Genomic DNA, 25307 nt, shown 5'->3' with positions numbered 1-25307 from the left:
CACTGCCCATCATTCACCTGCTGGAGGAACTCCTGTCTCCACATATCCTGGAAGTGGATTTGATGCTTGTGAGGGCTGTCTGTAAGCACCCCGCTTACTTACCAGACCAAGGTCAGCTAGTATGGTCTCAAGGAAGTAAACCAGACCCATTGGAGGGGACACAATATGATGGAGGCTGTGACAATGTTATCGAGATCAATCAGGCTTTTTATCCCTTTATTAGAAACAGAATATAGTGCCAATTGCCAGTCAATACATTTGTTGTTGCCAGGATACAATGATGATTGCAAACATTATAGGCTACACAGACTGGCCTCTAAGACTAATTGTCCTGTCAAGTTTCCATGCCTCATTGACTACTAAAGGAACACAGCAGAGAAAAACAAAGTGACCTGGATGCTTTACTGCCTGAGGGAGTGCATCAGTCTCTCAGCAACAGGAAGGCAAGTTGTGCCCCAGGAGCCATGGACTCCAACCTGAAAAACCTATAACACATGCCTCTCACGTTCAGCTAGGCCAGACTGACACCATGGTTCCTTGTAATTCCCAGGTTTTGGTTTTTAATTTTAGGCTATGCAAGACAATCTTCAAACAGACATGGAATAACAAATCAATACTAAGGCTATAATGCGTCCCAGCAAAACCAACAAAAAAACTTCTCAGACACATCACTATGAAACAGAGTGTAGAAGACCAATTAGAAACAGAAAAATATCATAGTAAATATCTTGGCCATGTTTTCTGCAGCAATGGGAGAGGGTAATCCAACTGACTTTGAATGTTAAGTGGTTTACATTGCATTGTGCAAGGTCTGAACATACTCAAATTATCATATGACCATCTTAGCTTGGGGAATAATAAGATTAGCTATGGGGGCACCAACAAGACCTCAGAGTCACTGACATGAATAGGAATATTATTCTCTTCCCAGTTAACAAATGAAGCAAAAGAAGACCAGACATATAAGCACAGCTTATGTTATGTTATGTTATGTTATGTTATGTTATGTTATGTTATGTTATGCTATGTTATGTATGTTTCATCAGGAACAGATGCATTTAACAAAGACACATAGTAAGAAACAGCAACTCAGCAGGCACACCTAAGACTTCATCAATTCTTTCTCCCCAGTCACTAGTTTCCTCCTCAGAGTCATTGTTGATAGAGAGACCTTGTTCTTCATGGCTCCACAATCCTTTCGCCCCAGTCTCATCCTTTTCTTCAGGTATAGCCTTTGCAAACACCTTAGAAGCTCTTCATCTGACTTCCACTGGTCTAGTTAGTCTTTCAGTTGTCCACACCAACTTTTTAGCAGCCTGAGGGAAACACACAAAGATAGCCATAGCTTCAATGAATTGCTGTAACCCTGTGATTCAGTTGGCTAGGCATAGCATCTCTCCAATGAACCAGGACCCTGAATTTCTCTCTGGAGAGGTTAAAAATGTTCTACAGCAGAGAGGCCATCCTTACCCAAATGTAAAAAGTATATATAATAGAAGATAAAATATTGTGACAAGTAGCCATATTACCTTTCTCCCTCTCCTTTATTTTTAAATAAAGTTTAAGTTATCCTTTAGCTCTTTCCTAAAAGATGAATTCTGGGGGTTATATGGGATGCCTGGGATATAGGTTATGCCAAACTGTTGGCAAAATTGTTGAAAAGGCTTGGCAATGTATGCAGGAGCATCGCCTGCTTTTAACATTTTGCAGGGACCTAAAACAGCAAAAGCTCTGAGTAAAAACATAAAAATATTCTTCACTGCTTTTCCTGAAAGGGGAACGGCAAAAATGAACACTGAGTGAGTCAGCGTCTACAATGACACAAACATATTTCAGCCTCCCTAAGCTAGGGACATGAGTAACATTCATGTGCCAAATGTGATCTGACAATTTTTGGGAAGTTCCAGGGCAAGGGGTGGCCCTATTTCTAGGATGGCTTCCTTTTTTGTCATGAGACAAAGCCTGCTGTCCTGAGTTGGGGTGTTTTCTAATATATTGCCATATGTTGGGCTATTTGAGCCTTTTGTGGGTATACTCAGTATCCCATGGCTGCCAGAAAGTTTAAAGCATAAATGGAGTATCTCCGGAGTCTAACTCTTCAGGTCTACAAATAAAGAGATTATGTACTGAAATAAAGGGCTATTCTTTTGAACCAAGGACTCTCAATATATTTGGACTGCTGTTGTTGGGGGGTCAAGACCCAAAGACCACTCAGCATGATCAAAGTTTAAATTAGGCTTGGAGAGATACACTTCTCACAGAACAGCCTCAAATGCACATTTCAGGGAATTTTTTATTAGTTTATTTATTATGTATATAGTATTCTTCCTACCTGTCTACCTGCATTCCAGAATTGGGCCTCAGGCCCTAGTATAGATGGTTATGAGGCACAATGTGGTTGCTGGGAACTGAACTCAGGACCTCTGGAAGAGCAGCTATATTGGCTGGTTTTGTGTAGCAACTTGACACAAGCTGGAATTATCACAAAGAAAGAAGCCTCCCTTGAGGAAATGCCTCCATGAGATCCAGCTATAAGGCATTTTCTCAATTAGTGATCAAGGGTGGGAGAACCCCTTGTGGGTGGTGCCATCCCTGGGCTGGTAGTGCTGAGTTCTATAAGAAATCAGGCTGAGCAAGTCAGGGGAAGGGAGCCAGTAAGTAACATCCCTCCATCCAAGCCTCTGCATCAGCTCCTGCTTCTTGACCTGCTTGAGTTCCAGTCCTGACTTCCTTTGGTGATGAACAGCAGTATGGAAGTGTAAGCTGAATAAACCCTTTCCTCCCCAACTTGATTCTTGGTCATGATGTTTTGTGCAGGAATAGAAACCCTGACTAAGACAGCAGTCTATGCTCTTAAACTCTGAGCTATCTCTCCAGCCCTACAGGGAGATTTTTCCTTATTGGATATTTTCTTTATTTACATTTCAAATGTTATGCCTTTTTCTGGTTTCCCCTCAGAAAAAATACCCTCCTCCATCCCCTCCCCCTGCTCACCAACCCACCCACTCCTGCTTTCTGGCCCTGGCATTCCCCCACACTGGGGCATAGAGCCTTCATAAGATAAAGGGCCTCTCCTCCCACTGATGTCTGAGTAGGCCATCTCTGGTACATATGCAGCTGGAGCCATGAGTCCCACCATGTGTGCTCTTTGGTTGGTGGTTTAGTCCCTGGGAGCTCTGCGGGTACTGGCTAGTGAGAGGCTCTGCCACTGCCTCACAAATACAGAGGTGGATGCTCACAGCCATCCATTAGACTGAACATAGAATCCCCATTGAAGGAGCTAGAGAAAGGAGCCAAGGAGCTGAAGGGGTTTGCAGCCCCATAGGAGGAACTACTGGGAGATTTTAAAGACAACACAGAAAAACTACATCCTTGTTGCAGTTGCAGGGAAAAATAAAGCATAAAGCAAGCAAGCAGTCTAACAAGAGTCAAAAATATACAGTCAGCTTGGGCATTTCCACCTCGAGTTTCTAGAACATGGTGGGGGGCTTTCCCCCGACACAGGGCTTTCCATGGCAGGGGTAGAAAAGGTGTGGGTGGGGGCCGGGGTCAGTTTCAGTTTAAACCAAGATGGTTTCAGCTGAGTCAGAATAGAAGAACCTTTGTCCTGTTACACCATCACCAGTAGTCAGAGACTTGTTTGGGAGGCACTAGCTAAAGAGCAGCTCCCACAGAAATAATATATGATTCAAACATGAATCATGGCTTAGGATGGTGAAGCGCAAAAGAAGACATCCATGAAGTCAAGGACACTGAACCCCAGTTTCATTAGGTAAAAACCAAACTAGTGCCGGGCGTGGTGGAGCTCGCCTTTAATTCCAGCACTCGGGAGGCAGAGGCAGGTGGATTTCTTAATTGGAGGCCAGCCTGGTCTACAAAGTGAGTTCAGGAAAGCCAGTGCTATACAGAGAAACCCTGTCTCGAAGGAAAAAAAAAACCAAAAAACAAAAAACAAAAAAAATAAAAAAAAAAACAAAAAACAAAAGAAACCCAACAAAACAAAACAAAACAAAAACCTAGTAGAGGTACTTGGGACTGCTGAGTGTAGACGAATCTCTCCTTCATGACTTGCCCTTAGATCCTGAAGCAATCCATACTCCCTCCACAGCAGCTTATGATACTAGAAGTATCGAGATGTTCCATGGGGATGGTGGGGTGACACAAGATCATAACTGAGGAAAAAAATGATATAAAATGCTCAAGTCTCTGCCATGCCTTTGGTTTAAAAGGACACACACATGCCTGGTACACTCAGGGGGCAGAGGATGGCAGTGAATCCTATGGAACTGGAGTTGCAGGCAGTCATAAGCTGTCATGTGGGTACTGGGACTTGAACCTGGGCTCTCTAGAAGAGCAGCCCATGCCTCTAATCTCTGAGCTATCACATTCTAGTCCCATTATGAGTGTCTTTTGACTAAATAAACAGCAGTAAAATATTAATTATCTATCATGGAGTCTCTATACCGCAGGATTGTGGATCTCCTTGAGGGACTATTTCTACAGCAGACTTGGAGGTGTGGTTCTTTGCCACCTTTGCATAGAGCACTTTTATGGAAGGAAGGTTCCACTCCAGGAAACTAAAAGGTCTCCTTCTAACAAAATTGTAGGACATCAGAAAGACCTAAAAGATAAGAGAACCTAATTATCCAAGTTTCCCTGTTCATACTTCAGTGAACCTTCCCAGGTTCTAATCAACATCAGTTTTCACATTTTCAGGCAGGGACCTGAACTGGGTTCATTAGGCAGAGGATGACTTTGCACTTGAAAGGAAAGTAACATTTTACCCAAGACATTAGGCCTCAAGTTGCTTAAGCGACTGTGGTGGTTTGAATATGCTTGGCCCAGGGAGTGGTAGTATTTGGAGGTGAGGCCTTGTTGGAGGAAGTGTGACACTGTGGGTGTGAGATCTAAGACCCTCATCCTAGCTGCCTGGAAGCCAGTCTTCTCCTAGTGGCCTTCAGATGAAGATTTAGAACTCTCAGCTTCTCCTGCACCATGCCTGCCTGTATTCCCACATTGATGATAATGGACTGAACCTCTGAACCTGTAAGCCTGCCCCAATTAAATGTTATGAGAGTTGCCTTGGTCATGGTGTCTGTTCACAGCAGTGAAACCCTAACTAAGACCGTGACCTTCAAGCAGAAAAAGCAATGCTGGAACAACCACAATACTCATCCTCAAGCTTTATTCCAGAGTCACAGTAACAGAAATAGTGTGGTACTGGCACAAACCCACACATGTAGGCCAGGGGAATAAAACAGAGGTCCCAGAAATAACCCACATAGTTACCCCCTAAGCTTTGACATAGCCATAACAGACAAACAAACAAACAAACAAACCCATACATTGGTACATTCAGGAGAACAGCCTCAGCCAGGAGGCAGAGGCCATCCTGGTGTACAGAGCAAGTTACAGAACAGCTTGTCTTCAAAAACCAAAAAGAAAAAAAATGGAGGAGGAGAATAAGGAGGAGGAGGAAGAGGAGGAGGGGGGAGGGAGGGAGGAAGGAAGGAAGGAAGGAAGGAAGGAAGGAAGGAAGGAAGGAAGGAAGGAAGGAAGGAAGGAAGGAAGGAGAAGGAGAAAGGAAGATGAGGAGGAGGAGGAGGAAGAGGAGGAGGAGGAGAAGGAGAAGGAGAAGGAGAAGGAGAAGGAGAAGGAGAAGGAGAAGGAGAAGGAGAAGGAGAAGGAGAAGGAGAAGAAGAAAGAAACAACCTCTTTAATAAGTGGTACTAGGAAAGCTGGATTTCCACTCACAGGAAAATGATACAAGATCTGTATCTTTCACCCTGTTTAAAACCACCACCACCACCACCACCACAACAACAACAAACATTTCAAAAGTTATTCAAAGCTTTAATATTAAGACACAAAACTTTGGTGAAAATACAATGAGAAATGTACATATACATACATACATACATACATATATACATACAAAGAACATAGGCAAGGATTTCTGAAAAGGAGTCTAGTTACACAAGAATATTCTCAAAAACTGACAAATTAGACTTCATGGAAATAACCTTCAGTGCAGCAACGGAAGCATTGCTAGAATGAGGAGACACCCTGAATGATAGGGGAACCCTTTGCCAGTTATACCTCAGATACAGTATTAATACAATTATTATATTAATTATATTAATAATAGATGAGTTAAAGCCTTCCAAAATTAAACATCAAGAACAAATCAACAAATCCAGTTAATAAGTGAGCTAATAAAAAACTACATAGCTTTCTCAGATAGAGAAATATAAATTACTGATAAATACCTTTTAAAGTTATCAATATGCTTGACCATCAGGAAACAAAAATTAAAACTGCTTTGAGATTCCATCTCACCCCTGTCAAAATGGCTGCTGATAACCATGCAACTCCTAACTGAAGGAAATGAGATCTGAAGAAGTGGTATCTAATTCTATCTAGAAAGCTGCCTGCCTAAGCAGGAAACTGAGTTATGAGCTGAAAAGCCCAAAGAGGAAGTAGGATAGTTCTGTGGCTCACAGATAGATAGATGAATAGATGGATAGATAGATAGGTTGATTAATTGATAAATAGATAGATAGATAGATAGATAGATAGATAGATAGATAGATAGATAGATAGACACACATGTACTCATACACACATACATATATAATAGTAGGTACATAAATATGTGCATGCATACATATATAATAATAGATACATACATGTATACACATGTAGTTGTATAATAATAATAATAATAATAATAGATAGATAGATAGATAGATAGATAGATAGATAGATAGATAGATAGATTAAAATATAACAAACACAAAATAATTAACACTCAAATCCCTTTCTCTCTTGTTGACTTAGTATGAATCTTAATTAGGGTCTTAATGCTGTGAAGAGACACCATGACCAAGGCAACTTTTATAAAGAAAACATTTAATTGGGGCTGGCCTACAGTTTCAGAGGTTCAGTCCATTATTGTCAGGGTGGAAAGCATGGCAATGTACAGGCAGGCATCATGCTGGAAGAGCAGAGAATTCTACATCCATATCAAGGGCAGCAGGAGGAGACAGTGAGCCACTAGACCTGAATCAAACTTCTGAGACCTCAAAGCCCACCCCCTAGTAATGCACTTCCTCCAACAAGACCACACCTACTCCAACAAGGCCACAGCTCCAATAATGCCACTCCCTAGGAGCCTACAGGGGCCACTGTTAGTCAAGCAAACACAGTAAGTATATGCTTTTTGTTTCCATTTTGCTTAGCGGCAACTCTGGGCTCACACTACCTGGGTTTGACTTGTCACAGCTGAGTTGCATGCTACTTCATGAATGATGCAGAAGCATTTCAAGGGAACACTAGGATTTAAGGAAGAGCGAGGAGAAAGAAAGAAGTGGGGAGAAGGCGGAGACCAAAACACCAAGAACAATCCGAAAGCCCAATATAGCTAAGGTTCAGAATTATTAAAGTTTAGTTTATAAGCACATTCTGAGTCTCAAGCTTCCCGGTATTTAGTAGGCTTTCTATTTGGTCTCTTCCCGCGGCCGGGAGAGGGCGGGCAAGGAGGAAATCAATGCCACCTCCATGCGCCCTGGGACCTGGAGCGCGCTCGCTGGGACCTGGAGCACGCACTGGGACCTGGAGCGCAAAGGACTTGGACTTCCCGGCTCTGATTCTTCACGAGTTGTTTAGAGACCCTCGGATCCCCTCCACCTTCACCGAGGTCTAGCCCACTAAATCTAGGACCGGGTAGCCTGAGCAGCCCAGAAGCCAAGGTGACATCCGTGTGTCTCTCCTGCCTGAAAGCTGGGATATTTTATCAGACTCAGCGCCTCGTTCCTTTAAAAGTAGGTGCTGGTTCTATGAAGGCTCTACACTCCAATATAGGGGAATGCCAGGACCAGGAATGGGAGTGGGTGGGTTGGGGAGCGGGGGGGGGGGGGGGGGTTGATAGGGGATTTTCAAAGGGGAAACTAGGAAAGGGGATAACATTGGAAATGTAAATAAAGAAAACATCTTTTTTTAAAAAGTAGGTGCTGAGTACTGCAGGGGCCTGAGGGTGAAAGGGGGTGATCAGGGTGGGTGAGAGACTGACCAACCAGTTCAGCACAGGAGAAAGGGGATGCAGAGGAGCGAAAGAATGGGGGAGGGAGTCTGTCTCTGTCTCTGTCTCTCTATCTCTGTCTTTCTCACTCTGTCTCTCTCTCTGTCTCCCCCCCCCCCCCCCACACACACCTCTCTTTCTCATTGAGCAAGCTCTCAACAGGAAGTCTCTATACTGGCAGACCCAATTACTCATAGCCTGTGCAAGTTAGAAACTACAAGCTGGGACTTGAGAGATGACTCAGTGGTTAAAAGCACTGACTGCTCTTCCAGAGGTCCTGAGCTCAATTCCCAGCAATCACATGGTGACTCACAAACATCTGTAATAGGATCTGATGCCCTCTTCTGGTGTGTCTGAAGAAAGCAACAGTGTATTCTAAATATTATTATTATTCTAAATAAAACAAATTTTAAAAGAAAGAAAAGAAAAGAAAAGAAAGAAAAAGAAAGTACAAGCTGAAGATTTGAAATGACAATGTTGAAAGGGATTCTGCAGATGCCACTGAGCGACCCCTCTCTCTAAGATACTGTCTTTAACTGAGCAAGGAGCCAAGAGGCAGAAATAGAATAGCTACTATCTCACCCAGGGTTTATAATCCAGAAGCTATGGAAAAGAGCCTAAGACCGGGGGATTTCAGTTTCCCAACTAGCACACCTTCTAAAGCCTGTTTCCTTTCTGTCCTGGTTCTTCCCCAAGATGGCCAGTCCCAATTTGTTTTGCCCAGTGTACTGCCCCAGCCCTTCTAGTGTCTTGTGTGTTCCACTCTTACTTTTCTACACACAGTCATCAGAGGCCTAATCTTTCACCGACTGTTTATATTGTTGTGTAAGGGAGACAGGATCACATTTCTGCAGGTCTCAGGGAATGGTGCCATTACTATAGACCAGTTGTCCCACAAGGCCCTACAATCCTTCAACATTGGCAAACATCCTCTAGTTAGGCCTTATTCTGGGTCATATGACATTTTTAGGATTTTACTCCCCCCCCCCAAAAAAAAAAAAACCACCTCAATTATATACATCTGGAGAGATGGCTCAGCAGTTAAGAACACTTCTTGTTCTTGCAGAAGACCCAGGTTCAATTCCCAGCACCTACACGGCAGTGAGCAACTCTCATAACTTTGGACCCAGGGGATCTGATGCCCTTTTCTCACCAGGCACCAGGCAGGAGATATACAGACATACAGACATCTGTAACCTAAACCTCTACCAGGCCCACTGCTTGCCTTTCTCCTCCTCTTCACCTTCTCCCAGCTCCTGGACCACCATCATTTCCAAACTTTGTTGCTCAGGATTCTGTTGTTTCAGTCCCTCAGCCTCCTGCTCCATCCTTAAGTTCATTCAGTGCTGGCTCTCTCTCCTCCATGGTAAATATTGTGAATATTCCCATCTTAAAGAGAACTTTCAACTTCTCTTTCTCTATATACATTCTCTCTCTCTCTCTCTCTCTCTCTCTCTCTCTCTCTCTCTCTCTCTCTCTCTCTCTCTCTCCTCTTTAATGGCTTTTTCTGTACCTGGTTTTCATTTCTCAATCCATTACGACAATTCATAGAGTTTTGCTTACTGACATCTATGAGCCAAAGCGTCTGGGGGCTTTTCTTTCTTTCTTTCTTTCTTTCTTTCTTTCTTTCTTTCTTTCTTTCTTTCTTTCTTTCTTTCTTTCTTTCTTCCTTTCTTTCTTTCTTTCTTTCTTCCTTCCTTCCTTTCTCTCTCTCTTTCTCTCTCTTTCTTTCTTTCTTCTTTTTTCTTCCTTTCTTTCTTTTTAAAGATTTATTTATTTTATATATGAGCACACTGTCGCTCTCTTCAGACACACCAGAAGAGGGTATCAGATTTCACTGCAGATGGTTGTGAGCCACCATGTGGTTGCTAGGAATTGAACTCAGGACCCCTGGTAGAGCAGTCAGTGCTCTTAACCTCTGAGGCCATCTCTCCATCCCCTTAGGTGCATTTCAAAGTCACCAGTTATGTCATTTCACTAAACACCTCCCCTCCACCACCACCATCTACCTCCAGACAGTGTTTCTCTGTGTAACCTTGGCTGTCCTGGAAATTGTTCTGTAGACCAGGCTGGACTCAAACTCAGAAATTCTCCTGCCTCTGTCTCCCAAGCACTGGGATTAAAGGCATGTACCACCATTGCCTGGCATTTCACTAAATCGTTTAATGAGACTTCCTCATCTCAATGTGCAGCACTTTATATAAACTTTATATAATTTTTTTAGCAGTTTATATACCCAGAGAATCTCAGCAGGTGTCCTTGAGCTCCATGCCAGACACCATACTCCTCTTGCTTTTCTCCCACCTCTGAGTTTTCACGTCCTGTTTGACATCTCCTTCCAGTATATTCTTCCTTCATCCCTTAATTTATTAGAAATATGTTCCAAACTGTGATATCTCACTCCATGGCATGCCCTTGGATTTATTGATTCCTCCGGGTCTTGTGCCTTAACGATGATGGTTTCACTCTGACAATTCTGGTAACTAGGTGACATTGTCTGCTCCTGAGAACATTATTGATCACAGTTTAATAGTGAAATTATTTCAGAAACCCCATTAATATGTTTTCCCTCCTGATGATGAGTTCTACTTTGATTGCCCCCTCAAAACAGTTTCTAAAGAGAAAGGACTATTTTTTGTAATTTATCTGTATTTATTTTATACTGAATTTATTCCCATGCCATGAGTTTTTGTTTCTTCAGTATCTTCTGGGATCTTTTTCTTCTGTGCTACCTCCTCTTCTGGCTTTGCAATAATCTTTTCCTTCTCAGTGAGGATCATCTTAATGTAGCAGAGGGAGCTCATGTATGGGTTAATCCGGCCATGAGCTCTGTAGGTTCATTGACGCATCTTAGATGCCTTGTTCACCTGGATGTGTTCAATAACTAGAGAATCTAGGTCTAAAACCCTTAGTTCAGCATTCCTCTCTGCATTTTTTAAGCATGTGCAGAAAAATTCAGCACTCTTTTTTGGCCCTACTGTTTTGCCTGTTAGCACGTACCCACTCCACCATTTTACCGCCGAAGTGGCACACATTGCTCCTTTAAAGTGACATCCTTCAGCTACTTAGTGACTTTGCAGATATGCATACCCTTGATAGCCTAGGCAGTTTTCTCAGTGTTCTTAAAGTGAACACGAAGGTTTGAACCTCTTGAGTTGCACGATTTTGTGGGGGTTTCTGGATCAAGAGTATAGCAAACCATCTTCACAGATCACCTCTGGCTGCTTACAGGAATAGATAAAGGACTATTCTTATCTTACTTGATGATTTATTGCTTTGGCAGAATATATTTAGCTCCTATTGAATATGTTTCAAATAGTAGATGAGTGAATTGTGTGCATGGGAGAAGTAAGTTTTTAGTAAAGTAAAATAAATGTGTGGATTGTTTGGCTATAGGATGAGCATGGAGACACATCCCTCTTTAGAAGTGAAAGGGTCGTGCCCAGACTTGATCATCTACGCAGGAGAAGTGACTCTGGGAGAAAAAGTTCGAAGTAAAATGGACTCAAAGGAAAGAAAGCTGGAGAAGAAAAGAATTACTGAGGCTGCTTGTGCTCTGTTAAACTCTGGAGGAGGATGAATTGCTATGCAAACGACTAACAAGAGTGAGCATCCTGTGGAGATGGGACAGGATTTGGAAAAGTCTTTGAGAGAGCTTATTATGTCCTCTAATATGCAGGGTTTCTTTGAGACCAAGCAACAAGAGGACCAGTTCTACATTTTTGTTAAATCTTGGAGCTGCAGCCCTGAAGATGCTTCCACTAAGCCTCGAATTTGCAGCCTGGGCTCTTCCCTGTACTGTAGATCTTTAACTTCTAACGTTGCCATGGATTCAAGGGAAGCATTTGACTTTCTGAAGGGCAAGAAGAGATGTGTTAAGTGCAGTCCTACTGATGACAGAGCCAATAAAATTCCAGGAGCCATGTATCAGAACAGCCTTGAAACAAATCCAGCTTTTGAAATTTTCCAAAGTAAGAAACTTGAATATGGCCAACACTTGCTTTTTTCTGAATCCACATTTATACAGTTTAAACAATTCTCTACCAAACATGTCCAAGAATATATAAAAAACAAAATTCCAGAGTACATCTCCGCATTTGCAAACACCCAGGGAGGCTATCTTTTCATTGGAGTGGATGATAAGAGTACCATCCTGGGATGCCCAAAAGACAACGTTGACCGTGACTCTTTGAAAACTGTGGCAAATGAAGCAATCTCCAAGTTGCCAGTTTTCCATTTTTGTTCATCTAAAGACAAGGACAAGGTGTCTTATGAGACCAGAGTCATAGATGTGTTTCAAGAGGGAAATTTGTATGGTTATCTCTGTGTGATCAAAGTAGAGCCTTTCTGCTGTGCAGTGTTCTCAGAGGCTCCCATTTCATGGATGGTAGACAAGGAGAAAGGTGTCTACAGACTGAACACCGAGGAATGGGTACGCATGATGGTGGATGTTGGCCCAGGTAAGAGGAGAGAGGTTTTCCTTCTCTGTCCTTTGCCTCTCTTGAGTGCCTCTGTATCCTTCACACTCTGGAAATCTGAGTTCATTACACCCACTGAAGTTGGCTTTCTCTGCTTTTTGTTTTGGTTGGTTGGTTTCAAGACAGTGTTTCTCCGTGTAGCTTTGGCTCTTGTGAAATTTGCTCTGTAGACAACTGGACTCAAGTTCACAGAGATCTACCTGTCTCTGCTCCCAAGTACTGGGATTAAAGACCTATGCCACCACCATCTGGGATATATTGCTTTTTGTATCCTACTACTGAAAGGGTTTTGTGGCAAAAGAGGAGGGCCAAGGAATGCCACAAAACCACAGCATGCAAACCTTCGGGATGGTATGCAAACGATTCGTCTGTGAGTGGGGTTGGAAAAGAGAGAGACCAGGCCATGATGGTGAAAGTTTTATAAAAGGAATTGAGCACACAAATATTGAACATACTTAATCATGGCAATGGTGGAAATGTCTGTTAGTGATGACAGGGCTGCTGCCACTGAATCACTGAGTGAGGTGTGGGGATTGGAGCACCTGGGTGGGGGATGGGAGCATCTGGATCTGGAATGTGGGAGGTTCTATTGGCTAGCAATGATTTCAGCTTGGTATGAATACTGGTTGCTAGCTTAATCAATCTACTTTAGACTTTAAGTAATTTCTCCATTAGAAATGATTGCTTGTTGCTAGGAGTGGAGAGGCTATTTGCCTGGAGAATTGTGATTGTTAGCAGGGTAACATGGCTCCTGAAACACCTTAGGATTTTTCCAGTAGATGATTTGATTCAGAAAGCAAATTAAACATCAAATTGAGTCTAAAAGCAAAATGAAGTTCTTATTGTTGAGCTGAGCCCTAAAGCTGGGCCCTTCAGCACTTAGCATGGTTGGAAGAAAAACCCAAAGTGATTGGAGAAGAAAAAAAGCCCATTAACATTGCAGAAGGCAGAGGAGGAATTCACCTGGAATTGTCTCCAGAGCAAACATCTCTGCTCTTTGAGTTTGGCTGGATATCATGAAAGACTTGGGAGACCCTGGAGCAAGCAACGACGTCACAGGGAATGAACAGAAGAAGACTGGGGAAAGAGAAAGGAGGGTCTTTAAACTGAAGGGTGTTTAAGCCAGCATGGGAAAGAAGCTTTTCTCTTCTGGGATGTGGGTGGAGTAGAAAGGTCAGCTGGGTGCTTTCTCTGGCTCTCTGAGCCTGCAGGATTTCACCACAGTGTCTGACTACTAAATTGTCATTTGGTAAATCAAACATTTGGGATTTTGTTTTTAAAACAACAACTGATTGATTGTTTGATTAGAGGTTTTTTGTTGCTGTAGAATCATACAGAAGAAGTTGATAAATCAGGGTGCAATTAGTAAAAGTAGGAAAATGAGAAGCAGGGGTCAGGAAGGGCAGTTATCCAACTCCCTAATCTCTAAAGGCCAAGGGGCTAGAGTCATCAAGTTGTTCATTACATTTTTGGAGATCTGTTTGAAGTTGTTGGATTTTGTTTTTTACTATGTCTGATTGATGGGCACAGAAGCTGCACTCCTCTTGGAGGAAGAAGCATTTCAGCTAGAAGAAGATCCAGTGCCCATCAGTTTGGGAGAACATCCAGGGAGCCAGGGTGGGTTGATGAGGAGAGCCAGTTGCTAGAGAGGGAGAAGGGAAGACCAAGGAGCTGGAGGAAGAGAAGGAGCTTGGGTGAAAACCAGCAAAGCAGGGCTTGTTAGCAGGATCAAAAGCAATGGAGGAATCATTTTGTTCAGACTTCAAAGCTAGAAGGAGCTGAGTTGGGGAACAAGAGGAACAGAGAGAAGACTTGGAGCAGACGTAAAAGAAAACTTTGATATAGGAACTGTCATTTCCTCCATCACTGGCGGTAGTTGTAAAGAATGGTTTGCCTGCTGATGAAATTGTCACCCACTATTATTGTAACTTGACCCATCTGTCCCTTAGTGCCGGTAATGTTTTATGAAATTCAATGCACTCACATACAGTGTATACATATTTATTCACTGCTAACAAGCTCATGAGTACTAAACCCTCAATTATCTTCAGGTTGTAGGCTCAGCTTTATACCACCCAGGGCAAGCTACCACCCACTACACCTTCACTTTCTTTAATTTTTTTAAGTGTGTGAACTTTTTCTTGCATGTATGTATTTGCACCATGTGCTCATGGAGCCTGAAGAGACCAAAAGAGGTCATTGGATCCTCAGAACTGGAGCTATGAATAATTGTGAACCACCATGTGCTGAGAACTGAACCCTGGTCCTCTCCAAGATGAGCCCATGCTCTTGAATTCTGAGCCACCTGTCCATTCCCAACCTTCACTTTCTGTGTCCAGCTTCCTGCTACCTGAAATATTTGACACATATATCTTTCATAGCTGTCTCCTACCCTGGAACTGTAGCAGGCTGGCACCAGGATCCCTGATCTGAGATTCTTACTGTCAGGATCTCAGGGTACCAACCAGCTTAGTACCAACCAGTGGTTCTCAATCAAGTTGCCAGCCAGAGAATTGACAAAATGGTCCTCCTCTCCACCACTTACCCAGGATGCCAGAGGGGTCGCTGCTTCCCCAGATCCTCTAATTGGATTTGAAGCTTTTGATGATGTTGCCTTTCTGACATGGGTAGGACTTCTGGTCTCTTCACCAGGGCTGCTTATATTACCTTCTGGATCAAGTTTCAGCTTCCTTTTTTTGTGGTTTCTGCTGCCCTTAACACACATACAATAGAGCCTATGCTCTTTGTTGTTCTAAGTCTTTTCATTTACTGTGTCTCACAGAGGCAGCTTCCAAAGATCTATCTAAAGATTTTGAATGTCAGCTGAGTCTATCCAACAGCCCCCCACGCTGCAGACCAGTGTATTCTAAAAAGGGACTGGAATATAAAGTCGACCTGCAGCAGCATTTATTTCAAGGTAACAACAGACATTTTTTACCATTAAGAGAAAGAGATCATTTATTAATTTTGGTTAAAAAGAAGTTATGGAGTGGCAGTGCGATAAACTTCTTGGGAATGAGATGACCCTTGAAGTCATTTAGCATGGAGCTACCAAAGTCTGATAGTTAAATATTCAGAGGCCGAGTCCCCCACCAGGGATTTAAACATATCATTCCAGCGCAGGGCCTAAGCAAATGCACTGGGAGCAGCTTCTTAAGGATCTGATCCTGTGTCTGGAACTCATTGACCAGAACAGTCACAGCAAAAGCCCTGCATGGGAGCCACAGTGATGGAATTGGCCGTTTAATCAGCTTTTAAGGATGGGGAGAAAAACATAAACATTTATATGGCAGATAAGAGGCCACCCAGGAGCTATTAGTCATTTGTCTCGAAAGAAAGTAGTGAGACAGAGGCACCAGGGTCTAACTTGGTACAAAGTAATTATTTCAGACCATGTATAATGTTAGACTTTAGCTAGGTTTTGTCTAAAAAATTGCTATTTAGAAAAGATTCATGTTTCTCAAGGTGGGAAATAGCTTCTTTAAGTTCGTTCATACTTTGAACATACCTGAGATCTATTAATCAAATCTGATACAGAGACATCCTGTGTATGGAATAAGCATTTATTAGTGCCCTGGAAATTAATATTTAGAGGGATCTTAGGTTTGCTTTCAGAATTAATTTATCTGAACCTCTTATTATTATTAACTTATCACAATTGTTTTTTGAACTTTCCACAAAGGAATCTGATGCAAGAATGACTGCATTTTTAAAATATTTCTTTAGGCTCAATAGACTCCATATGGGTTGGCACAGATCTCTCTAAGATAACAGGAGGACAACAACTTTCCATCAGCTTGGAGGGATATGACTGAATGGGGATATATACAGATGAAATTTCTCCTACTTGTCTCTTGTAGACTACACATTTTTATTTTTTTAATTTTTATCTTTATTGAGAATAGAGTTCTTTTTTGTTTGTTTGTTTGTTTGTTTGTTTGTTTGTTTGTTTGTTTGTTTGTTTGAGACAGGGTTTCTCGGTGTAGCCCTAGCTGTCCTGGAACTCACTCTATAGACCAGGCTGGCCTCGAACTCAGAAATCCACCTGCCTCTGCCTCTCAAGCGCTGGATTGAAGGAGTGCACCAATATTCTAATCATGATTTCTCCTCCTCCATCTCCACCAAGATCTTTCCCTACCTCCTACGTGCCATACTCAACTGGACACCCTTCTATCCTTTCTCGCGTTAGAAAATAAACAGGCGGCAAAAACAAAGCAGAATAGAACAAACGGGGGAGGGAGGAGCAGGAAAGAAACCTAAAAAAAAAGAACAAGAAACACATATGTAGCAGATACACTCTCTCTCACACATACACATCCAACAAGAACACAAAATCAGAAACAATAATAAATAAGCAAAGGATATGTAAGATGTGTATGTGAGTGTGTGTGTGTGTGTGTATGTGTATGTGTATATATATATATATATATCCAGACAAAGCATATGAGTCAAAATATTCCAAATATACCATTGAGATTGTTATATATTGGCCACCTACTTATTTCTGCATTTTAAACGTAATATGTGAGTTGTTTTGAAACAATGCAAATATTTATTTGAAATCTTGTCTATTGTTTTCATGTCCAGTGTCACCAGACCATTTAAAGTATACTCCTGAATCTCTCTGGAGTGAGCTGTGTTTCGAGCATGAGAGACTAGAGGATTTAGTAAAGCAGCAAATACGTTCTTTCTCCTGTGGTTTGCTGATCCTCTCTAGAAGCTGGGCTGTGGACCTGAACCTGGAAGAGAAGCAGGAAGTCATCTGTGATGCTCTGCTGATTGCAGAGAATAGCCCCCCCATCCTCTACACCATCCTTGGGGAGCAGGATGAGCAGGGTCAGGACTACTGCACCAGCACTGCCTTTACTCTGAAGCAGAAGCTGGTGAACACTGGTGGCTACACTGGGAGAGTGTGTGTCATGACCAAAGTTCTCTGCCTGAGTTCTCAGAACAGTATTGAGACTAATGGGGGCTCAGTCTCTCCTATTGATTACCCACACTCCTATAACCTTGCAAACATCCAGGAAATGCAGGACTTGCTGCAGGCCCTTGTGATTGTCTTGCTCAACTTCAGATCTTTCTTGAGCGACCAGCTTGGCTGTGAAATTTTGAATCTTCTCACAGCCCAACAGTATGAGATACTCTCAAAAAGTCTCCGCAAAACCAGAGAACTATTTGTGCATGGCTTGCCGGGCTCAGGGAAGACAATCATAGCCATGAAAATCATGGAAAAGATCAGAAACACATTCCACTGTGAAACAGATAGAATCCTCTACATCTGTGAAAATCAGCCATTGAGGGACTTCATCCAGTAAGTGTTTGGATCTTCGTCTGTGTGTTTTCAACCTAAGATGAACTTTTCCATTATGTTACCCTGGTTCTTGGGAACTAGTCAGTCAAATGATCTGAGATAGCAGTTCTGTGTTGCTAGGAATATTACATACTCAGAGAAACACCTAATGTCTTTTTCACTGTTACAGGGCAAAAAATATCTGCCAGGCAGTGACCCGGGAAACCTTCATGAAAGATTACTTTGAGACAAACAGGATCCAACATATCATTGTTGATGAAGCCCAGAATTTCTGCACTGAAGATGGGAACTGGTATGAGAAGGCAAAAGGAATCACTCGAAGAATGAAATGTTGTCCTGGAATTCTCTGGATCTTTCTGGACTATTTTCAGACCAGTCACTTGAAGAAGAGTGGCCTCCCAAATTTCTTATGCCAGTTTCCGACGGAAAAGCTCACACAAATGGTACGCAATGCAGATAAAATAGCTGAGTTCCTACAACAAGAGTTGCGAAAAATCAGAGCTAACCCTCCATTCAGCATCCCTCAAGGGTCCCTAAGCATGTTCCATGGATTTTACTGGGCTCAGGGTGTATCAGGCACCCATGAGATTACATACTTGACTTTGGAAAAGATGGTAAGCTATGTAGCAGATAAGTGTGATGTTTTCTTGAGTAAAGGCTATTCTCCCCAAGATATTGCAGTGCTTTTCAGCACAGACAGGGAAAAGAAAGCCTATGAGCATATGTTCCTGAGAGAAATAAGGAAGAGGAAGAGAGCATCTCAGATGAATGACGCGTCTGTCTGTCATTCTAACATGTTTGACAGCATCCGTCGATTCTCAGGACTGGAAAAAAGCATTGTGTTTGGTATCAATCCCAATGCAACTGAGCAGCCCATTTCCCACAACCTATTGCTCTGCCTGGCTTCCAGAGCAACGGAACATCTGTATATCCTGTATCTTTCAACTCCTGAGGGGTATAGCTCAACAGTGGCATGCTGAATGGGATGTATGAGGTCCTAGGTACAATCACTGATGACGAGAAAGTAAACTCAAAGAGGTCCTTAGGACAAGAAGAAAGATAGAACCTTGTTCTGTAGTTTTGGAAAATGTAGGGGAAAAAAATTACCAATGTGAATATTGTAACGAACTGAGGCTGAAAACAAAGCTGGAGAGAAGGCTGGCAAGGCAATGTACACATGACATAGGCTATGGGAACGTTGAGACCATAAGGACTGAAACCAGAGATGAAGACAACTCAATACAGTAAGTCATATCCAATCTTAAAACAAACTTCCATTTTAAATTGGTAAATACATTTATGAAAATATTGTATAAGGATAAAGAAAAAGACTAAAAACACAATATTAAGTAGTACTGGGGTCTGTGCCTGGAGCTGATCCTGTGCCACAGTGCTCCATACCCAAACACTGCTGGGAAAGAACTGGGCTCCCACAAGTGTGGACAAACCTGTGAGCGCAGGTAAGTCCACCACTCCTGCTCAGAGATATGCACCTGGAACCCTCAGGACACAGGAACCAGATGATGAGAGACAACGGCAAGAACATAAGCAACAGACACCAAGGCCACTTGGCATCATCAGAACCGAGTTCTCCAACCACAGTGAGCCATGGGGACCCCACACACCAGAAAAGCAAGACTCTGGTTTAAAATCAGATCTCAAAAAAATAAAAAATAAAAAATAAATAAAATAAAATCAGATCTCATGATGATGATAAAGAACTTTAAGAAGGACATAAAAACTCCCTTAAAGAAATGTAGGGGGGGTTCATCCGACACCAGCCGCCTCCACCATGCCGCCCAAGTTCGACCCCAACGAGGTCAAAGTCGTGTACCTGAGGTGCACCGGAGGCGAGGTCGGCGCCACATCCGCCTTGGCCCCGAAGATCGGTCCTCTGGGTCTGTCTCCGAAGAAAGTTGGCGATGACATTGCCAAGGCTACCGGTGACTGGAAAGGTCTCAGAATTACAGTGAAACTGACCATCCAGAACAGACAGGCCCAGATCGAGGTGGTGCCCTCTGCCTCAGCCCTGATCATCAAAGCCCTCAAGGAGCCACCGAGAGACAGGAAGAAGCAGAAGAACATTAAACACAGTGGGAACATTACTTTTGATGAGATTGTCAACATTGCCCGGCAGATGAGACACCGGTCTCTGGCTAGAGAACTTTCTGGAACTACCAAGGAGATCCTGGGTACTGCACAGTCTGTGGGCTGCAATGTGGATGGCCGCCACCCTCATGACATCATAGATGACATCAACAGTGGTGCAGTGGAGTGCCCAGCTAGTTAAGAAGCAACAAGAAAATATTTCAATAAAAGACTATCTGATAACCAGTGGAAAAAAAAAAAAAAAAAAAAAGAAATGTAGGGGCTGAAGGGATGGCTAGCACTTATAAGCACTGACTCTTCTTCCAGAGGTCCTGAGATCAATTCCCAGCAACCACATGGTGGCTCACAACAATCTCTAATGGAGATCTGGTGCCCTCTTCTGGTGTGTCTGAAGACTGGGACACATACATGAAATAAATATTTTTTTTTTAAAAAAAGAAAGTCTTTAAAAAATAAATAAATAAATAAATGTGGGAGAACACAGGTAAACAGGTAGAAGTCGTAAAAGAGGAAACACAAAAATCCCTTAAAGAATTGCAGGAAAACATAACCAAACATTTGAAGGAATTGAACAAAACCATCCCGGATCTAAAAATGGAAATAGAAACAATAAAGAAACCACAAAGGGAAACAACCCTGGAGATAAAAAACCTAGGAAAGACATCAGGAGTCATAGATGCAAGCATCACCAACAAAATACTAGAGATAGAGGAGAGAATCTCAGGTACAGAAGATAACATAGAAAACATCCAGTGGGAAAAAAGACAGAATTTCCAACAAATGATGCTGGTTACACTGGCTGTCAACAAGTAGAAGAATGCAAATTGATCCATTCTTATCTCCCTGTACAAAGCTTGAGTCCTAGTGGATCAAGGACCTCCAAATCAAACCAGATACACTGAATCTAATAGAAGAGAAAGGGGAGAAAAGTCTGGAACACAGGGGCACAAGGGAAAAGTTCCTGAATAAAACACCAATGTCTTATGCCCTAAGATCAAGAATCAACAAATGGGACCTCATAAAATTGCAAAGCTTCTATAAGGGAAAGGACACTATCAATAGAACAAAACGGCAATCAACAGATTGGGAAAAGATCTTTACCAATTTCGTTTCCAGTAGAGGGCTAAGTGTGGGGTTGTGAGTGTTGGGGAAAGAGGGGAGTGGGAGAGAATCCATGTCCCACCAGACATGTCTAGGTGGTTGGACACGGGAGGACTGCCAGACGCTTTCCATGCGGCCCCGGGGTGAGCATCTGGCTATGTTAGGCCACTGACCCCACACAGTGGGTGGTGGACAAGGAACAGCCCCAGGTACCAGGTTCTCAGCCTCCAGCATCCACGTTGGATACTGCAGAGGAGCTGAGAACAGAATAGGGGCCCCAGAGTCACACTCGACACTGCGGAGAAAGGGAAGAGAGGGAAAGAGGAGAGGCAGCCCTGGGTGGTTCCCACACAGGCCAGAGTCCTTAGTCCAGTCTGTGGCTGCAATGTAGGAAGGCCTTCTGTCTGGAGGTTATATGTGGCTCATTAGGAGAAAGCAAATCCCATTGTTCAAGCACCATGGGCCTTCATGATCAGAGACAGTCTATGGTTTCAGAGCTTTATTGTAGAAAGACGGGGGAAGAGAGAAAGTAGAAAGAGAGAGGGAGAGGCTGGCCATGGCCATGTGGAGAGAAGGGGGAAGAGAGAGAGAGAGAGAAGGCAGGCTAGAGAGTAAGAGAGGTAAAAGCTTAGAGAGAGTGAGGTGGGGCCAAGCAGCCCCTCTTATAGTGGACTGGGATATCTTGCTGTTGCTAGGTAACTGTGAGGAGGAGTCTAGCCAGAATGCCAGAAGCTTGGGACATTGTCTATGTGATTGATAGCCACATGCCTCTCCTGTGGGGGTGGTAACTTCAACAGGAGCCAGGGGTCCAGGAGACATGATCGAACGCCTTCTGTCCCATGTAGGTGGAAATTACCACCCACTGGGTCCCACCAGGGTTCAAGAGCTAAGTTCAACTGGAGACCAGGCAGTCTGTGCATAGCCCATTGACCCACAGCTAATATCCAATATATACAAAGAACTCAAGAAGTTAGACTCCAGAGAACCAAATAATCCTATTTAAAAATGGGGAACAGAGCTAAACAGAGAATTCTCAACCGAGGAAATTCAAATGGATGAGAAGTACCTAAAGAAATGTTCAACATCCTTAGTCATCAGGAAAATGCAAATCAAAACAACCCTGAGATTCTGCCTCACACCAGTCAGAATGGCTAAGATCAAAACTCAGGTGACAGCAAATGCTGGTGAGGATGTGGAAAAAGAAAAACACTCCTCCATTGCTGGTGGAACTGCAAACTGGTACGACCACTCTGAAAATCAGTCTGGCCGTTCCTCAGAAAATTGGACCAATTATACCACTCCTGTCCATATACACAGAAGATGTTCCAACATGTAATAAGGACACATGCTCCACTATGTTCATATCAGTCTTATTTATAATAGCCAGAAGCTGGAAACAACCCTGATGTCCCTCAGTAGAGGATTGGATACAGAAAATGTGGTACATTTACACAATGGAGTACTACTCAGCTATTAAAACCAATCACTTCATTATTTAGAAGGCAAATGGATAGAACTTGAGAATATCATCCTTAGTGAGGTAACTCAGTCACAAAAGAACACAAAAGGGATTACTCACTGATAAGTAGAAATTAGCCCAAAAGTTTAGAATATCCAATATTTCAATTCACAGACCATATGAAGCCTAAGAAGAAGCAAGGCCAAACTGTGGATGGTTCAGTATTTCTTAGAAGGGTGAACCTATTACTTATAGGAGAAACTATGAAGACAAAGTAGGGAACAGAGACTGAAGGAAAAGCCATCCCGGGACTGCCCCACCTGGGAATCCATCCCATATCCGGCCACCAAACCCAGATGATATTGTGGATGCCAGAAAGTGCTTTTGATGGAAGCCTGATATGGCTGTCTCCTGAGAGGCTCTGCCAGAGCCTGACAAATACAGAGGAGGAAGCTTGGAGCCAACCATTGGACTGAGCAAGGGGGTCCCTGATGGAGGAATTGTAGAAGGGACTGAAGGAGCTGAGGGGGGTTGCAGCCCCCACAGAGGAAGCAACAGTGTTAACAGGCCAGACCCCCCAGAGCTCCTGAGGACTGTATCACCAACCAAAGAATACAAATGGAGGGACCCAGGGTGCAGGCCACATATGTGGCAGAGGTTGGTCTTGTTGGATGGACATCAGGTGGGAAGAGAGGCCCTTGGGCCTGAGTGTGTTTGAAGCCCCATTGTTGGGGAATGCCAGGGTGGGGAAATGAGGCAGCACCCTCAAAGAGGCAGGGGGAGGGGATAAGGGGTTTCCGAATGGGACACCTGGAAAAGTGAAAACATTTGAAATATAAATAAACAAATATCCAGTACAAAAAAAAAAAAAGAAAGAAAGAAAAAATATGGGTTGATGAGATGGCTCAGCAGGTAAGAGCACTGAGTGCTCTTCTGAAGGTTCTGAGTTCAAATGCCAGCAACCACATGGTGGCTTACAACCACCTATAATAAGATCTGACACTCTCTTCTGGTGAGTCTGAAGAGAGCTACAGTGGTCTTATGAATAATAAAAAAATAAATCTTTTTTAAAATGCTTAAAATAAAGAAAAATTTTTTTGAATTTGTCTTTAAGGTCTATGTTTAAAAGAGAGGAAGAGAAACTGACTCAAAAATGTAATTTGATACTTTACTTTTTTTGTTATTGTTGTTTTTAGATAGATTCTCCTATAGCTCAGGCTGGTCACATACTCACTATGCAGTGGAGGTTGTCCTCGAATGACTGACCTTCTTGCTTTACCTCCTAATTTCTAGGAGTATAAACCTTATAGACCTTCATAACACACTCAGAAACCTCAACTTTTTAAATAAAAAATGTTTTTAATAACCTGAAATCATTGCCTTGTCCTTTTGACTTTCAAGGTTTATTACCAGTTTTCAGAAAAAATAGCCTGAAAACATTCTGTGTTTCAAAGTTATGATGGATTAACTTTGGTTAAAAGAATCTTAGAAGAAAATAAAAGCAGTACTGGATAGTCTGGTTCTTTCCACCTAAGTTCCAGCTTTCTGCAACCGTGGATGCAGCCAGATTAAGAGGGCAATGGAAGGTGAGAGTGCACTTGAATTCAGCAGTGTCCTTGCAGCTCTGTTCTTTGTACCACTCGATGTTTAAAAGAAGAAGAAGAGGAAGGAGGAGGGGGAGGAGAATGAGGAGGAAAAGAGGAAGAAGAAGAGGAAAAAGAAAAGGAAGAGGAAGAGGAGGAAGAGGAAGAAGAAGAAGAAGAACAAGAACAAGAACAACAAGAAGAAGAAGAACAAGAAGAAGAAGAACAACAACAACAAGAGGAAGAGGAAGAACAAGAAGAGGAACAGGAAGAGGAAGAGGAAGAAGAAGAACAAGAACAAGAACAAGAAGAACAAGAAAAAGAAGAACAAGAAGAACAAGAAGAAGAACAAGAAGAAGAAGAAGAAGAAGAAGAAGAAGAAGAAGAAGAAGAAGAACAAGAACAAGAAGAAGAACAAGAAGAAGAACAAGAAGAAGAACAAGAAGAAGAAGAAGAAGAAGAAGAAGAACAAGAAGAAGAACAAGAAGAAGAACAAGAAGAAGAAGAAGAGGAAGAAGAAGAAGAAGAAGAAAACAACAAAGAAGCCATTCTCAATTCTCTATGTCCTTGTGATTGTGGGTTAAGATGAAAGCACTCAGCTACTGCTACAGCATTGTTAGTCCCACTGAACAAGAATGAGACCACTACCTCAGTTTTTAAGGCAAGTTTGAAGCAAGCTTTATTAAATATGGCCAGGTCCATGCCTGGCATTCCCAGAGAATGACTGTAAATTACATTAGACAGGGGTTTATAAAGGCCCTGTCAGGCTTGATTATGTTGGTGCTGCAGATGCAGCCCCTTCTGCAATGCAACTGCCACTGTTGCTGCTGCCATCTCATGGGACAGCAGGGACAACTGGCAAGGGGAGGGGAGGGAACCACTCCCTTGAAGTGTATGCTATCTGGGCTATTGTGGATCCTCCTGGTCTTCCAGCTTCAGGATGAGCATCTCCTGTCCTAGCCAGAGCATGGGCATGCCTGGTGCACACAAGCATGCACCTGTCTCCCACTCTGTGAACCAGCCGGGGTTGGAAATGGAGCAAGTCAAATCTCCCGTGCTGATCAGGAGTGGGATTGCGCCTATAAAGAGCCATCTACTCTCTTTACATTATTTCCTACAATGCCAATCCCTAGAGCCTCTCCCCAGCTCCTAAGTCTGATGCTCTCCATTTCATTCTCAGTTTTTT

At 42.8% G+C, this 25307-nt stretch overlaps 1 non-coding gene and 1 pseudogene across 2 annotated transcripts; both read left to right on the top strand.

Annotated features, from left to right (window-relative positions):
• The first annotated feature begins 7125 nt into the window (after positions 1 to 7125).
• Positions 7126 to 19536, top strand: Slfn10-ps (schlafen 10, pseudogene). Of its 2 annotated transcripts, none has more exons than NR_073524.1 (5): positions 7126 to 7207; positions 11477 to 12540; positions 15341 to 15475; positions 17146 to 17869; positions 18039 to 19536. It is a non-coding gene; the product is annotated as a schlafen 10, pseudogene, transcript variant 2, noncoding (transcript). The 2 variants fall into 2 exon arrangements; NR_073523.1 differs by lacking the exon at positions 7126 to 7207 and adding an exon at positions 7617 to 7823.
• Positions 19633 to 20206, top strand: Gm11425 (predicted gene 11425; annotated as a pseudogene).

The sequence above is a fragment of the Mus musculus genome, chromosome 11, assembly GCF_000001635.26.
Source record: "Mus musculus strain C57BL/6J chromosome 11, GRCm38.p6 C57BL/6J".
NCBI lineage: Eukaryota > Metazoa > Chordata > Mammalia > Rodentia > Muridae > Mus > Mus musculus.
The sequence above is the reverse complement of the archived record's forward strand: the minus strand, read 5'-3'. Positions and strand labels throughout refer to the sequence as shown.